The sequence below is a fragment of the Corvus hawaiiensis genome, chromosome 4 (genome assembly GCF_020740725.1).
Source record: "Corvus hawaiiensis isolate bCorHaw1 chromosome 4, bCorHaw1.pri.cur, whole genome shotgun sequence".
Lineage (NCBI taxonomy): Eukaryota > Metazoa > Chordata > Aves > Passeriformes > Corvidae > Corvus > Corvus hawaiiensis.
Genome location: NC_063216.1, coordinates 20,412,228 through 20,435,224, shown reverse-complemented (window position 1 = coordinate 20,435,224; position 22,997 = coordinate 20,412,228). Strand labels below are relative to the sequence as shown.

At 42.9% G+C, this 22,997-nt stretch overlaps 1 protein-coding gene across 1 annotated transcript in view; it reads right to left on the bottom strand.

Annotated features, from left to right (window-relative positions):
• Positions 1–22,997, bottom strand: part of TMEM178B (transmembrane protein 178B) — a 222,052-nt gene that overhangs the window by 93,295 nt on the left and 105,760 nt on the right. The gene's annotated exons all lie outside the window — the stretch shown is intronic.

Here is a 22,997-nt window from a genome sequence, read left to right as displayed (position 1 = left end):
AGCTAAAATGCTTATGGTTGTGTCCCTGCCCTTCTCAGGACTATTTGTCCTCCCAGAACAGGGAGTCCTGGACACTGGTGCAGTCTTCTGAGAGGGCTCCTAGGCTGCACCAAGGGAGTGAAGACTGCACAGTCTGGCAGTTCTCCCTGGGAATCTTCAAGCATGGAGCTACTTCAAAACCTAGATCTTCCCCATGGCATAAGCAATCCTGACAGAAGAATACTACCTACTACCAATACTTTCTACTGAGGAGTATCCACCCCTTATTCAAGCAATGAGTAAGCTCTCTACTACTGCCTTCTGACCTTGTCAATAAAATATTCACATAAAAAATAATCTGTTTTTACATGAAACATAGGCTTATATATCATACGCGCGCTCTCAAACTTTTTTGACATTGCTAGGAATACTGCAAAGAAAAACTGAAATTTCATCTGTGTCTCACTCATTCCCTGGCTGGAGTTGTGACCCACTGCTTCTAATAACGCAATCAACTCCACAGAAATATATTGCATTGTCACAAAGAGGGGCTTACGATTTCAATTTAGGAATAATTAGATGGAACAGATGTGAATGTCAAGAGTATCTGTGTCTGCAAATTCTTCCAATAATGCGTCTGATGACCACAAAATATTTTATGAGGTTCATCCACAGCTAACGGCTCCTAGTTAATAGAAGCAGTCAAAGGGCAAAGAAAGGAGAGGGGGCGTTTATGAATATTTATGAAGCAAAATAAGCAGCCAAGCTACTCCCTTTTAACAGGCTTCATTACTTCTTTCACTCTCCTGATGAAGTAACAGTATTAAAATCCAGGCATTTGAGCATTTCTCATCTGCCACTCATAATCAGACTCATAAAATCATTTGAACACACATATATTTATATCTACAAATGGAAATAAGAAAAATCAGACACAATCTATTGTTTTTAAACTATTTTGTTGCTTGAGGACAGGACCAGATTGACAGCCTTCTTCTGTGCCTTATTCTACAAGCTGCTGAGTGCCTCCTGAAAACACTTGAGCCCTCTCAGTGCCATGAACAGAAGATGAGTGCCAAGCTTTCCTGAAAGATGTTCAGCAGTTGGCAGGATTATTTCTTTCATCCTCAAACCAGAGGTCATCTGGGAAGGCTTTACCAACATGGCTTATGTCCCTGCCCTTGGGCAGCACAGCTAACTTCTAACAGAAGGCTAATTCCTTGTCAGCCTTGCTTACTCCTTAACAGTTCTGGTGAGAAAACTGATGGGAATGGGCCTGGATGCCTACAGGCATGTAAAAACTTAGGGAGATCAAGGCCTACCAATCTTTATTACACTTATCTATCAATAGCAATGATGCACTACTTCAAGCAGGTTGGAGTTGCCTGGAACCATACCAGCCTGCTTCTCTGAAGCAGCAGGCTAACACCAGCAAGCAGTTCTACAGCTGGACTTTCTTAATTTGGTACAGTCCCTGAATGCCACAGGTTACAGGAGGACTCCCTTCACCTAGGTATGATGCCAGGCAGCCATCAGCATGCTGGAAGGCAGAAAGTGATGGGTACAGGAGTGGACAAGGCTCTGTGTGCCAGGTTTCTTCACAGCACCATTGTAGTTCACCACAGACTGCTGTGAGAAACTGCAAACACATCAAAGCAGCCATGGAACTCTGAGTTGCTGCCCAGGTCTGCAGGACCCACACTGCAGCCCTTGCAGGCATGCTGCAGACTGTAAGAGAAGTGTGCATGCAGAAAACACACTCCATGTTCTACCACAAGATACAGAAACTGACCTAAATTGAAACCACAGCACACAGAGGTAGATAATGATTGTAACTGCAGTGCATCTTGTCCTCTCTGCTGCTCTCAGTTGCACGCTCAACAGAGAAATGGCTCTGCAAAAACAAAGTTTTGCAAATCCTCAAATAATACTCAGACACACTAATCAAAACAACCTAATTGATACAGAGAACATTCCCTTGGGCTGAAGGCCTTGGGAGATGAAACTCGGGCTCCAACCGGCCCTTCCCTGCCTCCCATGCAGTCTTGATCCTGAAAACCTGCAGGAAGATGAGGGTAACATGAGCTCCATATGCCTGGCTATGTCCTTGCAAGCTCTAAGGATCAAACAGAAAACACTTAACAGTATGAAAAGCCTCTGTATCTTGAGCTTTGAAAATAAATCATAGTTGGGTCTGATTCCAGACTTTTAAATTTGAGAATGTACTGAGTTGGGAGGCTCTCAAACTAAGCAACCATATAAAATCCCCATATCCTGGCCCGGCACTGTTAGCTAGTCCTACCAACTCTGTTCTATGCAAAAAAGCAACAAGGAAGACAGCAAAGGGGACAAAGACTATAGCATCTTGTCTCCTGGTGTCTTTCAGTGTCTTGGTTGCCATGATGAAGTTCAAGTGGGAATATTTATGCCCATTTCCTCAGAGACTACTGCCTAGACTGGTGTGTCAGTGATGCAGAAGGCTTGAAATAGCAGCTTGAAAAGATGCTGATTTTTTCAGAGCTCAGTGGCACATGCACACAATCTACTGACACAGCCTGGCACTCCCTCAAACACCAAGCCTTCAAAAGCTCCCAAAACCATGGTGCCCCACAGACATATTGCTCAGGTCAAGGCAAAACTCCTCACTGACTTCTTTAGCCTCCAAGCTCTTCAACATTGCAGGAGGCTGAAACATGGTTTGCTCGGGTTTCTTTCCTATGGACACTCTTAACTACAAAAAATTTAGATTCTTCTCATCAAAAACTTCTACAAGTAATGAAAACTTCCATGAGAAAATAAAATTTTATAAATTTAGGTTTGGATTGAACACTTGTGTCTACATGTTCTAGGTTTTGGCTAATTATTTGTAAACATTTTCTTGTAAGAAGATGCTGAAAACAGGAACAAAAGCATAGTTTAGGCCAAAATCAAATTTCACATCAAAAAAATCTCTTGATAGGTAATTTTTTTTACCCATCTCTACCCAAAATTGTATGCATCAGATATGCCATTTTGGCACCTCTTCCACATAGGGATAAAATGGTAGATCTTTTTAGCATTTTCCTAGGGCAGCTTCTCAAGCAGATTTCAACATCTACAGCCATGTATCCTACTGTTCACACCTTCTGTTTGTAAATCTTTCAGTCTTGATTACTCCCAAATTTTCAGTGTCTATACTTTGTCACAAATGTACTCAGTCCTTTTAACAGCTCTTGAACTCTTACCCTCACCTGCACATATAAACCACATTAATTCTGGAGATTTCTAGCAAAGAGTAGACAGTTAATAGATATTCCAGAATTAAGCATGGATCAGCCATTCTATGTCATTTTAGCCCCCTGCTGTTAAACGTGCAATGCCTCAGCAAGATATATACCCTGGAAATGGTATGGTATGGTAGAACCTGTATGGTAGAACCCAAATTGTCCTTCTTGCAGTAGCAAAATGTTCCTTCTTTCTTTAAAGCTCCCTTTAGGACACAATATTTGCTAAATGTATTTTCTTTGTGTTTGAAACAATGAATTTCATCTTTGTCTTGCATTAACATAATAAGCATGAGGCTCCTGTAATATCCGTGTAGCTATTTTTAATTTAGTCCAATAGAAAGGCAACTAGGTTTTCGTTGTGCACTTGTTTTCATACACAAGAGATTTTTTTTCCACATATTCACCACTCCTGAAAGCCAGTGCAATCCTGATAATCAGATTATATCACTTATTTGTCTAACATACAACTTTTTGCCAAGATGAGAGGAATAAGCAACAACCTTTGCTTCAGTATAAATTGGGATGGATTTGGCATTCACAGCTCACATCTGTTACACGATGCTCAATAATGCAATACTGCAAAATGTACTTAAGTCATTAATGGATTCTGAAATATATATGCATGGTCTAAACTAGAGCTCATCCATAAAGTTTTGTTCCCAATGGCTGGAAATATTTGGGGTCAAGTAAAGTTGAAGGCTATAAGTCACTTCTAAGCTCTTGATTCCAGTCTGCTCCCTCTGACACCTAGCTGCAAGCAGCGGTGGCTTCTCAAGTATTTGTGCAATTTTCTATATGGATCTCAAACCTGCCCAGCACCTTTTAATGCCTTTAATAAAAGTTTTGCTAAATATATTTAAATGGATGCTTTGTAAATTTTCAATGTACAAAGAAAAACTTAAGTTTTCATTTAGACTTGCAGTGGCCCATCTTTTGGGTTTCACGTACCGACAGTACTGGAGCTTATTAGGAAACAAATTATTTCCCAGATTAATAGAATACTGGATGTCACACTGGTACAATTTAATTTCTGAAGGATTTTTACAATGCTCAAGCCTGACAGAAGTGTTTCCATAGGGCTATGTGTTAATTTTAAAAAGGAACAGAACAGTGGAGGAATTTTAAATATAAACTAACAGTCTGCTCCAGTGATTGCATCTCTGTGTTGGGGCATAAAATCTAAAATTGAAACTGAGCAGAAAATTACTATATAGGCAAAAATGAAAACCACTAACACCTCATTAACAGAGGAAACTTGCATAGTGGTCAAAAAATATGAATACTGACAAATGAAAACTATCATTTTAATCTTCAGTTTTAATCCCCTAAGGTTATTTTAAGTACCAAAGTAAGTGCATTTGTTTCATTATTCCTTTTAAATACAGAGAAATAATTTGCTGGAACAGCTCTGTGGTATAATAGCTGCCCCATGATTTTTACCTGATCAGACCCTTTAACTTCTCTGTTTGTAAGGAAATTCCACCCTCGTTTTGACAGAACCCACTCCTCTCTTTAGCCTGAAATTCTATGCATTTTTGTGGGATTCTCTCTAGGACATAATTCAAGAAAAACTATTTGGGGATCTAGAAACTGTGGGAAATCTGAGGTCAAAAGTTTTTTATTAGAGCTTTCTAGATGATGTATCAAAGGTACTCCCCAAACAGATGTCTGAATTTCCTTTGAGAACTTCTTAACTGTATCAGAGGCTGCTCCCATTAGCTCCTTTAGAAGTCTGTGACATCTAAACAAAAATACAGGAGAAGAATTTCCCTACTTAGCTTCTATTTGCAAACCCTTTTATAAACCTGACCTGACACCTTTTGGTTCCAGAAGCTCAGAAGTGCCGTTGCCAGTAGCTGTTTTACTTCGTGAAGAGGGTCATGACACCCGGAAGGGCTTCACAGACCAGTGCAGGAGAGAGTGGCTAACCACAGTCACCATCTGTGACTTCTCCTAACTGGATGGGCATGGGGACTGTAGTAAAGGTTCCTCCCAGCAGAGATGATGAGTACATGATTTGGGCATTGAATAATCTCACATTAACCATTAGGCAGCTGGGTAACACAGAAATCACAGCCCACACTGGTGACCTCTCAAGCCACCAGCTTCCATTTTCAAAGCAAGTCAGCTGAGAATCTGGCACAAACCCAGACTCAGGGCAGGGTGCTGGATGCTCTTTCGTGCCCTTTGGACCAACGCACAGCCTGAAGACAGGACTTGCCCCACACTGGGAGGAGGGACAGGCATAGTGTATCTATGTTCTCCTGGTTTTCATTGTCCTGTGAGGTTGCAGGAGTGTACAGGGACATCCTTGAAGCAAGGTTTATATAGAGAGATAATATCTTTTATTTAGACTAACTGATACAGTTGGAAGAAACAGAGAGACCAGCTTTGAGCTTGAAAAACGTTTTTGCTTGGCTTTCCAGCTATGCCAGTTGATCTAATAAAAGGCATTCTCTCCCTATAAAAATTGCCTTACTTATGTGTTTTAGACAATCATGACTACTGAAATCCTACCACTGTTTATTTTAACCACTCTGAAATGGCCCAGGGTCCTTCCTCTCTGGTCTGAGAGGTTAATTTTTTCTTCAGCCTCCACAGACTGTGTGGGTCCATTCCTCCTATGCAGGCTGTTGGTGTTAGTGACAAAACCATTCAGCATGCAGACAACTCCAGTACGTATTATCTTCCTTACAACAAAAATAAATAGCATTGTTCCCAGGTTTTTGAACGTAAGCTTGCAGAAGGAAGGAAACACCCCAAAGACCTCCCACTAACACAGCAAGTCTTCTACCAACATGCTAATCCTACATGATCTTGCAACCCATTGCCATAACAGGCATCCTTGCCTCTCCCAGCCATTCACGCCCTTCACCGTCCTGTTCCTGATGGCAGGAGACAAGATTGAGAACCAAAACCACATGCATTTAGTACATCTTAGGGTCACCAAATACCAAAATAATGAAGTCAGAAAAAATGGTACCTATATCCATTTGCTGCTATATGGATTACATCCCATCTCATCAGACGTATCTGACTATTGTGCCGTTATCCACGGTGTCAATATTCGCCTGTGTTGTGGTTAAACCCAGCCAGCAGCCAAGCCCCATGCAACAACTCACTCACTCCCCCACCAGTGGGACTGGGAAGAGAATCGGAAGAATAAAAGCTGGAAAACTCATGGGTTGAGATAAAAAGAGTTTAATAGGGAAAGCAAAAGCCACAGACACAAGCAAAGCAAAACAAGGAATCAATTCTGTATTTTGCTTCCTACGGGCAAAGGAGTTCAGCCATCTCCAGAAGAGCAGGGCCCCCTCACACATGATGGTGACTTGGGAAGACAAATGCCATCACTCCAAACATCCCCCCCTTCCTCCTTCTTCCCCCCACTTTATGCACTGAGCATGATGTCATACAGTGTGAAATATCCCTTTGGTCAGCTGGGGTCACCTGTCTTGGCTGTGTCTCCTGCCAGGCTCCAACTTCCTCACCAGTGCTACCCTATGCAAAGCAGAAAAGGCCTTAGCTCTGTGTAAGTATTACTCAGCAATACCCAAAACATCCCTATGTTATCAACCCTGCAGCACAAATCCAAAATACAGCCCCATACCAACCACTGGGAAGAAAATTAACTCTACCCCAGCCAAAGCCAGCACAGGTTGTGACAATTAGTGGTGTTTAGTTATCCAACCACATAATTAGAATAAGCTTCAGTGCATGTAAAATGAACCTGCTTACTTATTAGTAGCTATATCAGGTCATTGTACACATCGGAGACTCCTCATTAAGTTTGAGACCATTTCAATTTCTCTGTCCTCTGCTCAAGTTTTATTTTCACAGTACTGACAGCAGCTACTCAAGGGACCTCACTGTAATCTCCAAGATAACAGCACCACATCTACGCAATTACACCACTGAGTAGCAGCGGGAGGCTCACAGGATGCAACTTCTGCACACCAGAGCCATCACTCACATATTTGTTAAAAGTGCAGGTCTGCCCACATTTAGAGCTGAACACAAACCACATCCCTGTTACTGCCCATCTCTCTATGGAATTGCAAGTTGTGCTTTCACCTGCTGCACTACACCAGATACATATGCATGTACATGCACAGGCTGTGGAATAGGAAAAATTACTACTAGTATTATTTCACTCTTAATGCCTTAGCAGAAGTTCACACACTTGATGTATGAGGACATATAAGCATTCATGTGATAGCTTGATCAATCAACAGATCAATAACTCAAATGATCATCTGTCACCTTTAATACTTCCAGGATTATATCTCTTCAGGCAAAAGACAGACAGTTCTTTCAAATACCTTACAAAAAAGCAGATGTATCAGCTGTTTCTCTGGACTAAATCAGTATTAACAATCACAGGATCCTTGTAAGCTTCTACTTGTCTTCTGTATCTTTTGATTTCTAGCAGCATTCAGTTGCTGCATGGAAACAGGTGCACTCACATTGTTTGCTACAAACACCAAGGATTTGAATGAAGTCACAGTTAAGTCTGTGAATGATGCTCAACCCATGTTTCATTGCTTTTTATTGTAGTTCCTGTGGTAAACTGAGTTCTTTGGCTGGATTAGTTGACCAGAATGCAATCATCAAACACTGGTGCTTCCTAAACTACTTTACATCACTCCTAACACAAGTCAGTCCAGCAGTTACAGGAACAGAGCCTAGATTCTCAGGTCCTCCTTTTTTTTTTATGTGGTTGCTTGCCACAGAACTTGGGAAAAAATAACCAGTCTTGCTCTGTCCCCATCACTCAGCTTACGGAATGGGTGTGTTATAGCACAGTAAGCATGGCAGGCATTGCTAACCAGCATCAGTGAAGCTGCATGTGAAAACCTCATGTCTGGCTTACAGGAGAAACTGAACAAGGGTCTTGCAAGTACTGAAGGCACTAATCCTTCCAACTTCAGGAAGATGAGAGGTTACCTATACTGCCATCTCACCCAAAGGAGGAGGCACAGAGTGCAGCCCATGGCACAGAAAAGTCAAAGCTCCTACAGTCTTCTGTACCTACAAAGGGTCCTGGCCCTGGAAAACAGCAACACAGGGATGACAGAGGAAAAAGGACAGTTTGAAGACCCCTTTCCAAAGGCAAGTCATGCTCTGGGGAAGCTCACAGAAGCAGGAAAGAGGAGGCTCTGCAGAGGGCAAGGGTTCAAAGCAGCAGGAGCTGTTATCATGGACAGTGATATAAGATCCTTAATTCACAGTGAAAGAAGAGTGCTTGGAGCAGAGGCTGGCACTTCTCCAGTGCCAAAAGAAAACAAACATGAAGAAGTGATGCCAGGTCCACCCATCATATTTGGATTTCTAACCACCCCACTCAGAGTGGAGGGTCCCTGGTAAAAGAGGCTTACCGTGTTTCAAGTGAAAACATTCAATGGCAAGGATCCTTACAACAGCAACGGCTGATTCTTTAGGTCGGGATCACATCTTGACACTAAGATCAGGCAGGCGAGACACCACAGGAAGGAGTTAAAGTAGTGTGGTTGATTTCTAGGGAAGTTGTGTTATAAACAGAGAACAGAAAGGACAGCAAAGGAATCCTCTCCAATGAAACTCTCCTCCTACTGCCAAAACAGTGATAGGTTGTGTTTTTCAGGAATTCATTTAGTCTGAATAAACTTAATGTAGAATTGGTCAGATACTTGGGTCAGCATAAATTGGTGCAGCTTTCCTGATTTTTGGGTGCCAAAACTCAGCACAGGGGACACCCAAAGTGCCAGACATTCATCATTAATGCCATAACACATCACTGCTCACTGAAGTAAAGGTTTTAGTGCTGCTTCAAGACCCACCCCGATAGAGTACATTTATCTTTCCTGCTGTTCAGTTGTTCTCTGTCTCCTTGAAATTAATGTGCAGATTTGTTAAGCTATTGTTGTAGTAATGTACTTTACTTCTACTTATTTCTGGAAAAAGTTACACTTTTTTCATTTATCTCACAACACACATAGACATTTAGAGTGTACACTATCACTTTGTAAATGTCATGTGACCCAGCTGGCTGAGAGGTGCTCTGTATCATAAATCATTCTTTATCTGCCTTGGCTCTTTTTATAAATATCATGTCTTGGCTTTGTATGTCTTAAATGCTTTGGACCATTTCTTTTGTTTAGGGGGGAAAAAAGCGATAAGAATTTGTTTATGAAGAGAGAAAGAAAGACAGGTATTAATATTTTTGTGCTGTGGCTGAAAGCACAGTCCCAACAGGGGCTGAATTTCCAATCTTTTGCATAAAAGCCATTGACAACCTTTTTCACTGGGCTACCTGGGATGTTGTTTAAAGCTCAATGCACACGAGAAATTCCATGTAAATTAGCCACCTGAGGGTATCAACACGGACCCGTGATTGTAATAGAAACATATTGACATAAAAAAGGCTAATTAACTGCTTCCTTTCTGCCAGTTGCACACTGTGCACACCATGCTCACCACCTTCTGGGCTCCTGCAGACACACCAGCAAATATCCTTATTCCACGGAGCTCAGCACAGCAGCTGCTTAAAAGGTCTGCATAGATGCACAGAGGGACAGCAGTATGAGGGGATGAGTGCTCCTCAAGCAAAGGGATAGAGAGTTCAAAGCGTATCCCTTTCCTTCATGTGAGGCAAAGCTCTCTTCATGCATGCACCATTTCTGGAAAATCAGGCTTGACTTCATATGCTTTTATTCCTCAGTACAAAGTGCCACTGAACTGCTGTAGTCCTATGCAGCATGTTTGGGGCTGATAAGACTAACAGCGTGTGGGGAATTTAGTCCTTCATTTCTCACAGAGGAAGACAGACTTTGTGGCATTTTCTTGCTTAAAGACAACCCCAAAGAAAAATGCGAACTCACAGCATCTAGAGGTTGAAGTCAGGTAATTCATCCAGGAAGTTGCACATTCTGATTAGAGGATCTAAAGGTGCTAAGTAAAAACCAGTACACTTCTATGAATGCAACTGAAATAAACTGTGAATTACTGAAGTAATTCTCAAGCCATACAGGGCTTGATTGCCTTGTATAGTGATTTGCACTCACACACTGTGAGTATCAAAAGCAGGTGTAAAATGCCTGCAGTGGAGAAATAGGGGATGCTGATTAAGGGCATTTTATACACACACTGCCCTGAACTTAATAGGTATGAAAGTGTACTACAAGGTAAAGAGGAAAAAAAAAATCAGTCCCTAGAACTCAAAATACACATCCTTTATGGCTATTAAGCCCTTTATATTTGCAGTTGTCCTGATATTAATGCTTACTCTTACAATGCACTAGAGAAAAGTCCATAACAAAATCTGTTCTAAGTCCCAGAAAGATCTGGACTACCTGAAACCCATTCTCAGGCTTTCCTATTCATTCACATTTTTCCAGTTTATAGTCTCTACAGTGGTTTTTGACTTGCGGTTTTTCTGTTATGCACTGCAGAAGATGAGCTCCCCTTCAGTGTTTTCCCTGTTCTGCATCCACAGCATCACCTTCCACCAAGAGAACCTTTACATAGCCATGAAGATGATGTAAGAATGAGCAGCTGCATGGGTCAGGTCAGTGGTAATGGGACAGTAAGCCTTTCATTTGGGGTCACCAGCAAGAATCTAAATCATCTCAACAGAAAATGAAAGTGGAAGGTTGTTCCATTTAATGACTTTTTGGTCAACTGTGAAAAAGGGGTTAGCAGCTTCACAACAGACTGATATGTCACAGAAAATAAATAAGTACAATATATAAACAGGAAGCAGAGCACTCATGTGATACCAACACTACCACACAATAATGAAATCGGGTCTGAAAACCAAGCCAGCTTCTCACCTTTTGTCTTCTAGGTAAGGATGCAGGTGCTCTGGTGGGAGGCAGAAACATGCATTTCTGTTGCCTCTGCTGTCCTCATTCAGAAGTAAAGCACAGAACTCAGTGTCTGAGAATGCAAAGCCCATACTAAAGCTGCCACACAACAGGGGAAGAGACGATGGAAATACAGAGTACCAGCAAGAGAGATTATCTGTTTGTTCCTTACACAGTTGCAGTCCAAGGAGGAGCAGAAAATGCTTCTCTGTAACATGAGGTCCTGCTGACTTAGCATTAAGATGGACAGACACACTTCTAGGGTAAAGCTCTTTACATGTCAGAGAGCACCAGAACCAAAAAGAATAATTTGTAAGCAGCCAGCACCCCTACAAAGCTAGATTATTTCCCATTTTTATATTCTCCACACTCATCTTAGAGATAACACTTTTCCCTCTGGCTAGAAATTAAAACGTCTTTTTTCTCTTTTATTTCACTGGCTCTGAGTAAAAAGCAGCGTGAGAAAGATAATGCTGTGGCAACTGCATGCTGAAAATGCTAAGAGTTAACAAAAAACCCTGGCTAGGAATAGGAGATAAGGTTAAGGGCAATGACCTTCTTTTTGCTCCTGAAAACGTAGAACAAAGGTTAGCTGTTCTACTAACCCTGTTTGCTGTTATTTTTTGACTCCTCATGGCCCAAAGAAGGCCCTGAAGCAAAAAAATGCCTCAAATCTCATGGCCTATTTGAGGTGCATTCTTTGAGAACCTCTTTCTTTTATCAGATACAAAGCAGCCAATGAATGAAGCCAGCTATCCCTGTAGAAATGAGAGCACCCAGCCACACACTGGGTTTGAGGTGCTTGGAGCACTGGCAGCCATCAGCAAAAATTAGGCAATTTATTTCCCCTGTTACATCCCATCACATTAACCACTGCATGCTCAGTTGGACTGCTGCAAAAAGAGGGCCAGAGCTTAATTTCATTAGCCATCACTGACTAAAATTCCAATAAAATAGGACAGGAGAATAATGCTGGAAGGCATACTGATCTGTCGCTATCCTAACACAACTCATATTGTAGCTGACCGTAAAAAAGAAAAAATATCTCACACAGCAACTCCCCATAGGCCTCCAGACTGATTCTGACTGCTGTGACCATTCTGAATTGGTTTTTTTATCTTATTAACAGCAGCAGTGATATCTGCTTCCTCTGTCTCAGAACTCTGCTTGATATTGGAGACTTGCTTTTAAACGCCAAACAGCTTTTGTGCAAGAAGCTTGCTTGCCTCTTTTCTTCTTAGATGTCTGTCTTTAAATGAAATTGTAAGGCTGGCAGGATTGGACTGAAAAAAAGAACCATTAAACCTTGATAATTTTCTGCTAGAAGAAACAATTTAAGCCAAAAATGACAGTCAGATCAGGAAAAAAACATCCACTTTGATAAGCTGGTAATTAAACAGAAGCTGGTGAGGCAGTGTGATCAGTCATCCATGCTGGCCAAGATGTTACTGTCAAGTAGGACAGCAAGTTTAAAAGGCAAATTTTACTCATCACCCACTTAGAAGATGCCACAGATACTCGACTACAGAGGAAAGGGCATGTACAGAAAACCAGGAAGAATCCTGGCCTTACAAGAGAACCCAAACCACAAGGAACATGCCAATAGAATGAAAAAGCTGAAGCAGAGAAATGTTTTTAGTACTTCATTGATTTTGTCACGTGTCTAGTGATGTGTGAGCTGAAGGATAACTGACTTGGAATCCCTCAGACAGTGCATTAAGTATTTCAAATGTCCCAGGGCAATAAGCCATCAGCTGGAGCAATCATAAAGCTGAAGACTTGGGAAAAGATGGGTTTACATGGTATATTTTGTGAGGAACAGAACTGGCCCTGAAGACCTAGGACTTTTGGGAGTGATTATGTCCCAGAGGAGTCAAAGGAAGGGACAGTAAAGAAATCTATGCAGAGGAAAGGGTTCGAAATCACATCAGCTCAGCCTATGAAAACTGAGCAAAGGCAGGTGGGAGGGTTCCCAAGATTCAGGCCTGTGAAAAGAAGCAACTCACATTAATTGTCAAGCTTTGCAGAGCTCTCCCAACCCACTATGTTTGCTAATGCTGCCAAAGCTGTTGCTACCAGTCCCTTTGTCTCCTTCCTCAGCGCCAGTCCCCAGCATGAACAAGGTACATGTGGGGAGCCTTTAGTTCAGGGCTGAATCCCCTGCTTGGGAAGGGTGCTCCACTGGCCTCCACACAAACTCTCACATTTGCCAGAGAGAAGAGTGGGACCAAGAGGTGCCACTCACTGGTGTTGTTTTGGCACATCACCTGTTCAACCATGAAAGAAGCAGCCACAAAGCCCTAGTGGCACAATTGAAAAAGAATGCTGAAAATCCAGCCTTGGTCCATTTTTTTCATCTTTCCTTGCATGTCCAGCCCTTCCATGCCCAAAAGAGACTTGGCATACAAATCACTCATTAGCATGGACACCAGCGACTTCCCAGTCCTGGTAGGTTTGAGTGAAAAACAGATGTGTGGCAACTGCAACCCCTGCGACATTACAAGTTCAGTGTGCAGCTATCCAGGTATCTCAGCTGTCATCTATCAGACTGCTAGGGAGATCAGCTTTTTTTTTTTTTTTAAGTTAAAGACAGTTTTACTTGGCACAAGCTAAAAAAACAAAAATTCTACTCCTTGTAACAATATTAAGGCTTACAAAGTCTGTGTATGCAACAAAGACCATCACAACTGGTCTATTCCCTATTTAATACAAAACATAAAGGGTATAGAACACGTTTTTCATAAAGCCCAAACAATGGCAAAATACAAAAAATCCACAACAATCATTAACAAGATTAACCAATGATATTTGACATCACCAGAAATTTACATTGCCTCCAATGGATACTGGATTTGACTTTTGGAGATCACTGATGGATCACAGGGAGTGAAAAATGGAGGGGAAACAGGAAAAAAAAAAAAAAACAACTAATGCATAAGGAAGCTTCAAAGCTACAAGGTTCAGTTCAAGTTTCAGACCCTTCCAAATGCACAGGGATTTGAATCTCTAAAATTTAGCTTCAAATTCATAATCTAAACTTCCCCAAAACCTCCAATGATTTTTTTGATTTAAAAAATGAAGCCATATGAACTTCAAAACTGATAGAAGTTTCCTTATTGCTCTGAATAGTCTGAAACATTAAGGACCAATAACGTTTCCATTACCACAACCACAGTTTCTCTCAGAGCAAGGAGTTTCTCACTCTTTGCTCTTAGATAAGCCACAGAGTTTCTTGAGTGTTGGCTGCTAAACAATTGATTATTATCCTGTGGGCTTTTCCCCATCCTTTCTTTTATGTAGGCTCCCTGTGTGCCTGCACAGACAATAGGATGCATATTTTGCAGCATGCTGTTTTAGCACACGGCTCAGCATGCAGAGCACACACTCTCCAGACTGACTGTCAGTGTTCCCAGCATCAGGACACAGATAAATAGCTCTCAGGATAGGGCTTATTAGGCTCCACCAAATAGCCAAGAGGAGCAATAGATTCCGTGAAGTGAAAGCATTCACCAGGTGGAAAACAGTCGTCACTGGATTTGAGCAAAGACACATGTTGCTCTTAAAATACTTCCTAGTAGCTATTAAAAAAAAAGGTAGAAAACCACATTTGAATTAGTTGTCTCTGGCTTCATCTTCACTGAAGGGAAGGTGCATTCTGCAGCACACCTCCAAGTCCTGGGGTCCACCTAAGCGGGGAAACCACTGCATTCCCATCTGCCTAGGTTTACTGTCCAAGGAAACAGGAGCAAGTTGAGAAATGACAGCTGCTCAGGCCCTACCCTGACAGACAGTTGTAACACCAACAAAGCTCTTGCTGCAAAGAGCTATGAAGAATTCCCAATCCCATTGTTTAGATACATGGGAGCAAATCTTACTATTTTCATGCTAAGCTCTTTGTCTGCACCCCAGAGGTCTGAAAGTGGCCAAAATGTGAACTGCACATCTTGGTTCCTAAGATGCACAACTAAACACTTGAATTCACCGAGTACGTTGGAAAGTATAAGAGGAAAACAAAGAAAAATTAAGGAAACCATGCATTAGGGTACACTGTGGCAGTACAGCTCAGAGCTGCTTCCTGATGGAAAGCTATTTCCACATCTTTATTTATAAAGAGGAGGTTTCTGGTACTTACACTAAATTTGAGAATCTCTCATGCCCCACTAAGTAAATTTGCCTGACACAGAACTAACTTAGTACAAGCAGAATAGTTCTACAGAATATTTTTTTCTTTGTGTGTTTGTTGTTGTTTGTTTTGTTTTAAACCTTCTCAGGATTACTCTAACTAGATTTAGGGGAAACTTCTGCACAAAACAGTTCTCTGGACAGCCCATGTTTGCAGGGTGAGTGAGAGGCTGGAAATTTCATGCTGGAAGCACCTTCAGTGGCAGAGACTTGGAGGCTCAAGAAATTTGCCTTCAAAAAAGCTCTACCCAAATGGAGCTGGAGCAGAGAGCTGGCTCCTGACAGCAAGGGATAAATAACAGCTTGGAGAGAGTTGAAGGAAACAGTGTCAGGTCAAAAAGTGAAATCTGTGAGGAGACTGTGAAGTGACAAAAACTGCCATGCCAGAGGCCATGTCATCATCACCTTCTACCACACCCCTGGAGAGGGGGCACAGCTGGTGCCCCACCCGACATCCCCAGGGACAAGAACAGAGTGGGAGGGAGCCATCCCTGACTGCCATCATCTCTGCCCTAGTCAAGGGGGTGGCATCAGGACTATATCCAGCCCTCTGATACCAGAGCTGAGTGCAGCACTGCATTCCCAGAGGAGCCTTTGCCCTGCTGCTGCCAGAGCAGAGACAAGCCCACAACACGTTTACTGAGACAGGGAACCATGTTTTTTGTACTGACACTGTCCCTACTTTGGGCTTTTTATCTTTTTACTGCTGATGCCTGCCCTTGCTGAGACTAGAAGTCCCATATTTACATGAAAATGGTTTCATTTCAGGAATTATTAAGTATGTTTAAATATTAAATAGTCAATAAATGCCAAATCAAGACAAATATTCATCCAAGATGTAAATAAAAAAAAGGTTTCAAGTCAGCAAAAGCCAATGAGACTATGAGATCCCACTCAGGGGAGTGCACAGGCGTGACAGCAGCAGAACAGATGTCCCATCCCAGAAGCACTGTTTCAACTTCTGTTGGCACTTGAGGACTTCTTTATGGTTTTTGTTTTCATTGCAGCCCCAACCCCAAATTTACCTTCTTTCAGGAAATAAAACAGTAATAGAATGGCACGCATGCAAAATACATTTCACCCCTCACCACGTCCTAAGGGGATTTAGAAGTAGCATATAAATCATCCCAAGCCAAAATCTTTGAATGTCCAGTGTTTCATGGATGCATGGGATGAAGCAGAGGAGCACTGAACTGGACAGGTTTTGCCCCACCACTACCAGCCCCAGATATGATGTAGCATGGCAGGAGGGCTCCTGCAGGCTGTGCTCAGCCTCTGCTACCTCACATTGGATGCAGTTGGTATCAGGCAAGCACTGAACACCCCCCAGCTGATGTTGCTGAGCACAATATTCATTGCTGAAAGAAAAATCAACACTTTCTGTATTGCTCTGCCTGTTGTGGCATGCTCATGGTGCCCACTTTCCACTGTTGCATTCATCAGTATGGCAAAGCTACAAGACCCTTTAAATTGCAACCATGATTATTCATGCCTTACCTAGCACTCGCCGGCATCCAGGTTTCCTTGAGAATGTAATGGGAGGCCTAAAAGGGAAAGGTGCTGTATAGAGAAGTGTCATGCCAGAGAAAAAACAGTCTATGAAGGCAGTCTTCTCAGAAGAGGATATGGTTAGCACACAAGCACACAACCTGCACAAATTGCTGGAGATCCACAGCAAGACACAGGTCACAGCTGCAGTTAGAACACAACATCGAGGTGAGGAGCAGGAAAAATGCATGCAGGGTCTGATTGAAACTCCAGAGGATTGAATTCAGAGGACTTAGGCTAAGATTCTTGCTTAACAAATCCTCCCAAGGCTTGATTTCCACACCAGTGAGGTCTGCGTGATTTTACATCGTTATGCTGAATAGTGTATGAGTCACAACACCTGCAGAAGTTTCCTAGAGGTTCTCTCTTAGGTGTCTGTAAAGCACATATTTAAACTGCATTTCCTAAATCATAAACAAATACATAAGGCTTCTTGATTTACATTCAAAGTGGGGGTTTTTTAACGTGAAGGTCACCTTGAAAGCTGCAGTGCAAAGAGATAACTCATTTTATCTCTAGCATCGCGGTCCTGCCTCTGCCTGCCATAGCAAGAGATCCTCACCACATGAAAAACTCATTTTTAATTCTTGTTCAAAACGGACCTGCCACAGATTTTGAATATACAGCAATGATTCAAGAGCACCTGCCTGGCCACATCAAAGAGCTGGCTTGGTAGGAAAGTGCAAGATCCCTTGGGGCTTTGCTTTCTTTTGAAGTAACTTTGGAGAAGCAATATGGTTTTGGAGATAAGATGATGGCTCTAGCAATCAGAAGACCTGCATTCTATTTCTGGCTCTGTCACTGACCTGGTGAATGACTCAAGACAAATGACTTCCACACATCTGGTAGGTGTCAGAGAGCAAGTGCGAGACTCGCACTACCCCGTTTTCCCCTAAGCTGTCCCTTCACAGCCCAGCTTCCCACACATTTGCAGCCCAGTCATGACCTCTGTTATGCCTTCTGATACCTTTTACAAGTTACAGCTTAGCAGCCACCTCCTGAAATGCCAGACTGCTGTGTCTGGGGTGCAGAACCCCAAAGCAGAAGGGAAGGTTCAGTCCTACAAGTCAGTTTTATCAAAAGCACATTCTTCAGCTCTCTCCAAGAATTAAAGCCTGATATATCCAGGGAGGCTTTATTCCTGGAACACAGCTAATGGACTACCATCAGCAGTGCACACTCAGTGTTCACCTGCATACATCTCACAGAGATGTGGGAAGTCAAGAGATCCACTTCCAACTATGTACCTCTATTTTTCCTTCTGCCATTTCCACTGACCTGAAAAATCCTTTGGCACAAGGATAACATTTTCATTTCCCATGGGCTGCGCAGAACAAAGAGGCTCCAGCTCTCCCAAGGACGCCAAATGCTTCTGTACCTTCATGACTACAGATCCATTTTTCCACCCAGTAGACCCTTCCTCCACAAAACTATCTCTGCAACCACTGAAGTACATCACTAGTGATCCCATTTCCCAGGGCTGGCACTGATTATTTGCTGAAGAACATTTGAAAAGTATTTTACTGTCCTGGGCTTATGTATCTTCTACCACAAATACATCAGTAAGAAAGGAGTGCTGTAATCTTTGACTGAAAAACCTACTTGTGAGCCACCTATTATCATTATTGTTAAATACTATGATTATTTCATTAGTTACTTCAACAGAGGAAAATATGTACTATGACTAGGAGCCACTAGGGGATTCTCTGCCCAGTCTTATATCTGACTCTTGTCTGTAAACACAGACTGCCTACAGCATGTTGATTTTTGTTTACCTTTCACAATGCAGAGGTAAAACTCTAAGGCATCCATTTCTCGATATTTTTTTTTCCACCAAAAAGTGCTACAAGGAAACATAACTACCTGTACAAATTAGACTTCAGTGCATAAATTCATTAATGTTGGTCTTCATTTGGTACCAATTTGGTTCAACGTAATTCCTAGTGGTAAAAAGGGAATGGAGATTCTCTCTTGCTCTGAGGGAAGAGCCCACGGCAAGCAGCAAATGACCAGCCCTTTCTGGATTTTAGTCTTTGTGTGCATGATGTAATACCAAGAGCGATACCTCTCTTCTTAAAAATACATTTCAGTTTGAATTACTTTATGCAAAGTGTCCCCACAGCCCCTGGATGGTAACAAGAGAGGAAAACACATAGCACCAAGTCATCAGCACTATAAATGGCAAATACACAGGGGAAGAGAGGGGATAACAGAACACAGAGCAGGTGGCAGGGGAAGAAAATCTCAAAGGGAACATCAACTGTCAGTGGAAAAAAACCTTCACAAGGCTTCTCCCACCAGTACTTTTGTTCTACATGTAATAACAGAAATGCCAGCAAAGAAGAGGATATCACTGAATGGGCACCGTACTTAGACAGTGACGACAGCGAGCCTGAACAGTCTGAAAACTACATGATGAAGAGACAGAAAAGGGAAACAGAAGGAAGAAGCCATCTGATGGAAGAAATACTCAAGAGGTAATTCAACATCACGGAGGAAGCCTGTTTCAGAGGCAGGAGTTTGAGATCAAGGCAGTGCCCTTGCCTGGACAGTGCCCTGACATAAGAGAAGCTGATTGTCTCTGAGTGTCCTTCAGCAGTAAGGAAGTGGGAAACTGGAACTGACTGAGGAGAAGAGTTCACCTGGCTTTGCCCTAAAATGTCTGCATCCAGAAAGCAAAGGAAGTGAGAATTTTCTTTCCTTTTAAGGAAGGACATAACTTTAAGCAAAAGTGCAAGAGTAAATACTTTGACAGGTAAGAGCCAAAGCCCTGTAATTGAGAGGCTGGATTAACCACTCACACGGGCTTCTCTTAAAACCTTGTTACGTGATTCTCATCTCTGATAGGATAGTAACTATTTTCCACAGTTTTTACCAACCTAAATAGTCCTTAGTATTTGAAAACTGGGAAACATGTAGTTCCTTCACCTTGGCTTTAAAGCAGGGTCCACGGGAGAATAGAGACCATACATCCCACTGATCTTCATTCACAAGGAATCGAATAGCAAGAAAACACTCCATCCCAAGCTTTATTCCTCAAGATTGCATGCACAGTCTTATGGGAAGACTGCTCAGTCCATGTTCCTGCCAGCCCAAGGAGCGAGGAGTTCCTCAAGGTTGGAGCTTGAGGTCCTCCTCAAGCTTACCTTGTGCAAAGAGATGTTTGTGCCTCTGCCTGTGAAGCGTGTGCCAGCAAGGATCCCACAGCTCTGTCTTACTACTACCTATTTAATGATCTTCTATTTTTGTAATGCTGCCAATCCCAACTCATTGCAGACTATACTCAGTAAATTTGCAATTTTATCTAGAGAAGCTTCTGGCTGCTCAGTGCACGAATCCTAAAAACCCTGACCTTGGGAATGCAAAAAAATGCAATGGTAACTGTCAGTATCTCAGGTCAATAACATAACAGAGGGTGTGGTCTTCCTCTACAGAGCACAGCCACAGAGTGGTGAGCAAAGGGTCCCATGGCTTGGTTATTTTGGAGGGTCAGAATACAGTTAACTATTTACAGATAAAGACCTGTAACCAGGTTAGCTGTGCATGCCAATGAGAAGAGGGAAGAGCAGCCTACAACAGGTGAGAGCACTGTGGATCTTCCCCCAGCAAGGCCGCACTCCCCTCCAACAAGCTCAAGGCTTCAGATTCCTTACTTCCAGGCGAGTAAAACACAAGCACTGAAGAGATAGGCATGTGTAGCGGGTTGGGTTTGTTCCTGGGCAGAAACACCAATTTAGTGTACTGGTTTGGTCTAAAATACTCATTACTGTTTATCTTCTGTGAGATAAGAATTAGGAGAAATGCAAAGCAGGCACCAAACTTGAAAGAATATAAAGAAGTTTATTGACAGACCTAAAAGAAGGGAAAAAAAATTATACCACCTTCAGAACTCTCCTTCTCCCCCCACCTTCCTCCCTTCTCCCACTGACAATGTAAAAAGACAACCCTTAAGATGTTCAGTCTGTTACCACTTCCATAATAACCTTGTTCAGTCCATTTAGAAAGAGAAGTCTCTTCTTGCTCGTGCTATGAAAACATTATCACAACGAGACAGCTGCCCACTTCCAAATATTGTTCAGCCCATTTAGGAAGAGGTCTCTCTGCTCACATGTGAGTCCCTTCCCCCGACTTGCAGCTTTTCCTGCAACTGCTTTCGAGGGTCCACTCTTGAAGTTTTTCGGGGTACAATTTTAAGGCTGATCCATTCAGAAACAAAAACAGAGGCCCTTCTCCTTCCCTGGGAGCAAAGGGTCTTCATCATCTTCATCGTTAGGACTATCTCTGGGAGCATCTCTAGGAACTGAAGTTTCTCCTTTCCCATTTGGAGCAAAAGTCCTCATCTGGTCCATCTCTAGGGACTGAGGTTTTCTCCTTTCCCGTTTGGAGCAAAGGTCCTCATCGCTTCCATCTCTCCCTGTCCAAACTTCTCATGAAATTACAGCTGCGTCAGCATCTGCCTATCTCAGTGCAGGTGCTTTTGTTCACAAGTTGAACACTCCACCCCCCATATCTTCATGAAATTACAACAGGATACTCTGATATATCATAGCTTCACAACAGAATTTCAGCTTTAAGCATCTCCTCTCTCTCTTCCCTCAGGTTTTCAGCTGTTCACAGCAATAAAAGGGTTAATCTCACCTCGGCCTTGCAGCTTTGCAGCTGGAATGTTGAATTTTTCTTATCGCAGTGGAGAGGGGGGAGAGCCAGCCGAGCCGCTCCGGCTGCCCACGGCAAGGCAGTGGAGGGGGTTCCACGGCTGGAACAGGTCCATCGGCTCCAGGATGGCCGTGGCCCAGCCTGGCCCAAGCAGGGCGTGGCTGGGCCCGCTGGCCCCCACACGGGGCCCGCAGCCACCTGTCCCAGCGCCGGAAACGAGAGAGAGCTTGGGGGGTGGGGGGGGGGGGGGGGGGGGAGTTTGTCTATTCTTAAGTGTGGATCACAGAGGCGGTCACAACTTTAAGTGGCTTAAAGAATTGTCCATAGTCAAACTGGCCGCTGATAGGTTCTATCAGTTCCCAGAGGAAACTGTAAGCACCCCTTAGCAAGGACATCCCCTTCCAGGACTATGCTTGCTAACCTATGACAGCATGACAGAAGGGAGAATGGAGGATTACGTGGCTCTAGCAAAGCCACAGGGAACCCATCCATATGAAAGTGAAATGAACAGTTCACAAAAAAAATGTGCTGTGGATATAGGGTCTTGTTGTCAGCCCCTTCACTGCTAGCTATTGATTTTACAGTATTTGTAAGATTTATTCCCTTTTATTTTCACCAGGGGAAATTAGGCTGTCAGGATCTATTAACCTGAAACAAGCCATTATCCCTCTCATGATTATCGCCTTCCAGGGCTGGCTGCAAAAGGCTCCCAGGCTCCGTCTGACAGGGAAGGAGGCTGCCAGCTTTTACACACCCCTCACAGCCACCCTGCCTGTCCCACTCAGGGTGTGACTGGATCCAGCTGACCAACCTGCAGAGGACAAAGCCAGAAACCTGTGCCTGAAGTGACACATGTCCCCCTTCTCCACTGACACCCAAGGCCCAGCAGTTGTGCCCTACAGCTCGGACAATCCCATTGAAAAGCATCCCTCTCTCATGTCCTCGTAACAAACCAGGAGATCCTCACGGCAGGCATGGACCAGAGACATGAGTGCATGTGTGGCTCGAGACAACATTGGCATTCACACTCAAATGCAATATGAGTTTCTCCATTTACTTTTTTTTACAGTGTCTATATCTGCTCATTTCATGAGAAAGAAGCAGAGTATCAAGAGATACTCTCAAAGCCACAGGAATATAAAGTGTCCAAAAATAGAGAAACTAGTTGGCTAAACCAACCACCAAAATGGTGTTATCCTCTCACCAAATTTTGTTTGAGAAGTGTGTGGACTCATGTTAGTGGCAGTTTGAGGAGACTGGGGACTTCAGTCTGCATCTGACCTTAGTCAAGGCACTTTTGTGGAGAACAGCCATCCTCAGGGGCTGTGTTAATTCTCCTATTAAAATCTCTGCTCTACACATTCAGCAGGGGATTTTCAAAACCCCTTAAAGTGGTCAAATAAAAATTAGTCACCGTTTGGATCAGGCCCTGTGCTGTTCCCCAGTGGCGACTTTTTCCGTAACAAACTGCACTCACACTCCAGCTCACCCAGCACCAGTCAGACACACTAAATAGGAGTTG